Genomic DNA, 6,000 nt, shown 5'->3' with positions numbered 1-6,000 from the left:
TATTTCAACAGACTCTGCCGTCAAAACTCTAACTGCCCAGTTCCTGTCTTCACAATAAAAGCGCTGCTCCACCCTGCCTGCGCTAACAAAATAAAGAGTCTCAGAAAGCTAGCGCGCACAAGCCAGCAAGCTACGGAGTTTGCCGCCCATGTATTTCTTGTAAAGTGTATAAAAACGATGGAAATGTGGTAAATTATACTGTATACAATTTTCTTATATGATTGTGAAGTAGCATGTGTTTGTATTTGGTCACAGAATCCTTTAGAGGATTATTCTACTGAGGTCAAAAGTGCACATGTCCATCACAAACTCTCCAGAGAGTGGGGGCACTCGCCCCCAGGACATTGAGGAACTTAAGAGAGAGCTGCGGTAGGATTTTAGGAGGAAGCGTAAACACAATAACGACATCTGGTAGGAAGCCCCCACCGGTAGGAGTAGAGGATAGGAGTCGGAGGTCAACCGACTCAAACTGATCAGAGGAATAATGTCAAGGAAAGATTGACTGGCCAGACTGACCGGCCCCAAGGCTAGAACTACTAAGCGTAAAGGTCTTCGAGTAAAAGGTATTTAGAAGAGTAATCCGGCCCATACTTTTTCTCCTGGAGCTGCAGCTCCAGTCTGAGGCTCGCTGAAACAAATAAAGCTTTTGACTGGCCAGACTGACCGGCCCCAAGGCTAGGTCTTCCAGTAAAAGGTATTTAGAAGAGTAATCCGGCCCATACTTTTTCTCCTGAAGCTGCAGTTCCAGTCTGAGGCTCGCTGAAACAAATAAAACTTTTGACTGGCCAGACTGACCGGCCCCAAGGCTAGAACTACAAAGCGTAAAGGTCTTTGAGTAAAAGGTATTTAGAAGAGTAATCCGGCCCATACTTTTTCTCCTGAAGCTGCAGTTCCAGTCTGAGGCTCGCTGAAACAAATAAAACTTTTGACTGGCCAGACTGACCGGCCCCAAGGCTAGAACTACAAAGCGTAAAGGTCTTTGAGTAAAAGGTATTTAGAAGAGTAATCCGGCCCATACTTTTTCTCCTGAAGCTGCAGTTCCAGTCTGAGGCTCGCTGAAACAAATAAAGCTTTTGACTGGCCAGACTGTCCGGCCCCAAGGCTAGAACTACAAAGTGTATAGGTCTTTGAGTAAAAGGTATTTAGAGGAGTAATCCGGCCCATACTTTTTTCCTGAAGCTGCAGTTCCAGTCTGAGGCTCGCTGAAACAAATAAAGCTTTTTGTCCGACGATTCCTCGTTGGCATCTTCTTGGCTCATCACCCCATCGCACGACCAACAAATATACAACAGAAGCTGGACAAACAAGATGGCAAAAAGCAAGCACTTTCATGTGGTATTGGACAGAAAGGAGGACTTTTATTTCTCCTCCATTTGAAAATGTGAACATTATCATCACTACTGTCTGATTCCAATCAATGCAAGTCATCACAATCATAACCAACTTATATTCTTGTCTTCATGAAAGAAAGGAATGTTAAACATGCTTGTATTATCATTAAGCATATTTAACTACCGGTAGTCAACAAAAATATCTCTTTCATAAATGAATATAAATTATATATAGGAATGAGGTAGATCCCCTCCACTTGGTCAATTGAAAAGTGCAGAAAAAAAGTGGGCACCCCTGGATTACAGCAAATGACAGTAAAAATGACGATACCGTTGTATTCTATTGCACGGTAAAATACTGTAGTCCTCACAACAAATGACTGCCAATTCAAAGGGATTTGTCTCCTCAGGGGTTCCGTAGATGCACACACGTGTACAGTAGGTGGTGCTATGCTGTCAAAACGAAAGCAATTGATAAAGTTACAGCATTAAGTTGTGTTTTATTGTAATGAACTGCAAAGCCACAGTGCTGCAGTTACACTAATGCAATTATTAGCCCGTGATTTGCTGTGAACTTACAAAGAAAATGTTCCCAGTGTGATGAGACGAAAAGAGGTAAATACACTATATTGCCAAAAGTATTTGGCCACCCATCCAAATGATGAGAATCCGGTGTCCTAATCACTTGGCCCGATGTATAACATCAAGCACTTAGGCATGGAGACTGTTTCTACAAACATTTGTGAAAGAATGGGCCGCTCTCAGTGATTTCCAGCGTGAAACTGTCATAGGATGCCACCTGTGCAACGAGTCCGGTCGTGAAATTTCCTCGTTCCTAAATATTCCAAAGTCAACTTTATTATAAGAAAATGGAAGAGTTAGGGAACAACAGCAACTCAGCCACCAAGTGGTAGGCCACGTAAACTGACAGAGAGGGGTCAGCGGATGCCATACTTGCCAACCCTCCCGTATTTTCCGGGAGACTCCCGAAATTCAGCGCCTCTCCCGAAAACCTCCCGGGACAAATATTCTCCCGAAAATCTCCCGATTTTCAGCCGGAGCTGGAGGCCACGCCCCCTCCAGCTCCATGCGGACCTGAATGAGGACAGCCTTTTCTTTATGACGGCGGACAACAGGGTGACAAGAACTAAATCATCCAGACTAGAGATAAATTGTATTATTATGTTTATCTTACCTAAAAATAAATACATTTATTAATTAAATTTTTTTTTACTATATTTTGCTAAAAACATCAAAATTAATTGTATTTTTATTTGTATTTTTTCTGACTCCTTATTACATCCAGCCATAGAATTATACATTAAAATAAACATATTTGAAATAATTAATTTTAAATTATCATAATAATTCATTTAAAATGACCATATTTAATTATTAAAATAATTGCTTGTTTATCAACAACTTTAGCATTTTATTCATTACATTTTGAAGCTCTCAGAAGCTAAGTTATGTTATATTCCTTAAAATTGATTTATGCAAGTTTGAAGTATCAATGATCTAAACACAGTTTTGTTTGCATATTTTCAGGATGTAGATATATATATATATTAGAGATGCGCGGTTTGCGGACACAACCGCGGAGTCCGCGGATTATCCGCGGATCGGGCGGATGAAATTAAAAACAATAAGATTTTATCCGCTCGCGGGTCGGGTCGGGCGGATTAATTAGATATTTTTTTTATTTTTTTTTGCGGGTGGCAGTTAAACCAATTCGGAAATATATATACATAGTTAAATGTTGTTACCCACATACGAAAAACGAGCAGGCACCTGCTGCATATGCCACAACAGAAGAAAAAAAAAGAAAAGAGATGGACACTTTTACGGAGCGGAGAAGGGACGCCTCGCCGGGGTCCGGGACCGAGGCCCCTTCCCCCGAGAGGGCCCCACCGGGAGCCGTAGCTGAGGCGATCCGCGAGAAGGGACCGACGCACGTCCAGGGTCACTACCGCGCCCACCGCACCGACACCCCGCCTCGTCCGCTTTCGCAGTGCGCTCACGAAAGGGGTGGGGCTCACCCTGGTTGATATAGAGAGCAGGACGGTGGCCATGGAATTTCATTTAAGGTTTGTGATAAACCATCAAACTCATTCGTTAAAAGGACTCTATAGTAATATAAAGCAAATTTTTCTGGACATTATCATGCAAGAAAAGTTTATTTTTGGGATCGCGATCACCGCGTAATGATTTTTAAAGGTTGCATTACATTATTAACTGTCCCATGTGATCAGCCAGTGCGATTGGAAGTCCATGCTCAATTATTGCCTCCGTAAATAAAACTTCGGCATTTATCACATCCAAAGAATCTGTTTGGGCGACGAAAAACGTTGAAAGTTTTCCACTTGTATCGCTAGCAACGGCATTAGACTTGTGTTTTTTTGTCCCAACGTGGTCTTTTACATCACTAATTCCTCCGTGTCCGATCGAAAAATCTTGTCTGCACAAGGTGCAATTCGCGTAGTTTTCACCCTTTTTTTTTTTTTTAATTAATATTAGATATATAACAACGGGCGGATGGCGGGCGGGTGCAGTTCTGATCAAACGTTACATCGGGTGGATGGCGGATGGTTGACGACTTTCTGACGCGGTTGCGGATGAAATAAATTGCCTATCCGCGCATCTCTAATATATATATATATATATATATATATATATATATATATATATGTATGTATATATATATATATATATATATGTATGAAATACTTGACTTGGTGAATTCTAGCTGTCAATATACTCCTCCCCTCTTAACCACGCCCCCGCCCTCAACCACACCCCTGTTCCACACCTGACCACGCCCCCCCCCCCCCCCCCCCCCCCCACCTCCCGAAATCGGAGGTCTCAAGGTTGGCAAGTATGGCGGATGCTGAAGCACATAGTGCAAAGTCTTTCAGCACCGTCAGTTGCTACAGAGCTCCAAACCTCATGTGACCTTCCAATTAGCCCACGTACAGTACGCAGAGAGCTTCATGGAATGGGTTTCCATGGCCAAGCAGCTGCATCTAAGCCATACATCACCAAGTCCAATGCAAAGCGTGGGATGCAGTGGTGTAAAGCACGTCGCTACTGGACTCTAGAGCAGTGGAGACACATTCTCTGGACTGATGAATCACGCTTTTCCATCTGGCAATCTGATGGACCAGTCTGGGTTTGGAGGCTGCCATTTCGGACTGCATTGTGCTGAGTGTGAAATTTGGTGGAGGAGGAATTATGGTGTGGGTTTGGTTTTTCAGGAGTTGGGCTTGGCCCCTTAGTTCCAGTGAAAGGAACTTTGAATGCTCCAGGATACCAAAACATTTTGGACAATTCCATGGGATGCCACTTGGGACGGCGTGGCGCCGTTAGGAGAGTGGCCGTGCCAGCAATCTGAGGGTTCCTGGTTCAATCCCCACCTTCTACCAACTTCGTCACATCCGTTGTGTCCTTGAGCAAGACACGTCACCCTTGCTCCTGATGGGTCGTGGTTAGCGCCTTGCATGGCAGCTCCCGCCATCAGTGTGTGAATGGATGAATGTGGAAATAGTGTCAAAGCGCTTTGAGTACCTTGAAGGTAGAAAAGCGCTATACAAGTATAACCCACTTACCACTTACTTCAAGTTAATATGTGAGTAAAGGCAGGTGGCCAAATACTTTTGGCAATATAGTGCATGTCACATGTCCGAGTCATCGCTTTTAGCCCTTTGACGGGTGCAGGAAACATTCCCACCACCGTGTTTGATCATGAAACATTCCATTAATTCTTCGCCTTTTATCCCTTTAATTCAAGTGCCTGGCTTCACAGTGCTTGTGCACGGCCATAAAATCACAGAGTGGCTGTACAAAAGCATGGCTTAAGTGTCTCAGCAGAGAGGTGGCAATACAATGGAGAGTGCCGAGCGGCCTCATCATCATCAACTGGTGTGCAATAAACATCTTGGAAGACATGTTGATTTGAAAGAATACTGCTACATCGGTGACCACAGATGAAGCGCTAGCTGTCCAAAGTCGGGACCCAGGATGGACCACTCATCTGTGCATCAGTTGGGGACGTCTCTGCGCTGCTGACTTGTATCTACTCAAGAGGCTGGCCCCACTATGGACTGGACTCTCACACTATTATGTTAGATCCACTATAGACTGGACTTTTACAATATTATGTTAGATCCACTATGGATTGGACTCTCACACTATGTTAGATCCATCATGAACTGGACTCTCACACTATTATGTTAGATCCACTGCGGACTGGACTCTCACAATATTATGTTAGATCCACTGTGGACTGGACTCTCACAATATTATGTTAGATCCACTATGGACTGGACTCTCACAATATTATGTTAGATCCACCATGGACTGGACTCTCACTATTATGTTCGATCCACTATGGACTGGACTCTCACACTATGTTAGATCCACTATGGACTGGACTCTCACAATATTATGTTAGATCCACTATGGACTGGACTCTCACAATATTATGTTAGATCCACTATGGACTGGACTCTCACACTATGTTAGATCCACTATGGACTGGACTCTCACAATATTATGCTAGATCCACTATGGACTGGACTCTCACACTATTATGTTAGATCCACTATGGACTGGACTCTCACACTATTATGTTAGATCCACTATGGACTGGACTCTCACACTATTATGTTAG

The 6,000-nt window shown here is 43.4% G+C and overlaps 1 protein-coding gene across 1 annotated transcript in view; it reads right to left on the bottom strand.

Annotated features, from left to right (window-relative positions):
* LOC133612690 (potassium/sodium hyperpolarization-activated cyclic nucleotide-gated channel 3-like) overlaps positions 1-6,000 on the bottom strand; it is a 67,673-nt gene that overhangs the window by 902 nt on the left and 60,771 nt on the right. The gene's annotated exons all lie outside the window — the stretch shown is intronic.

This window comes from Nerophis lumbriciformis, linkage group LG10, assembly GCF_033978685.3.
Source record: "Nerophis lumbriciformis linkage group LG10, RoL_Nlum_v2.1, whole genome shotgun sequence".
Classification (NCBI taxonomy): domain Eukaryota; kingdom Metazoa; phylum Chordata; class Actinopteri; order Syngnathiformes; family Syngnathidae; genus Nerophis; species Nerophis lumbriciformis.
This window is presented reverse-complemented; position numbering and strand designations above follow the sequence as displayed.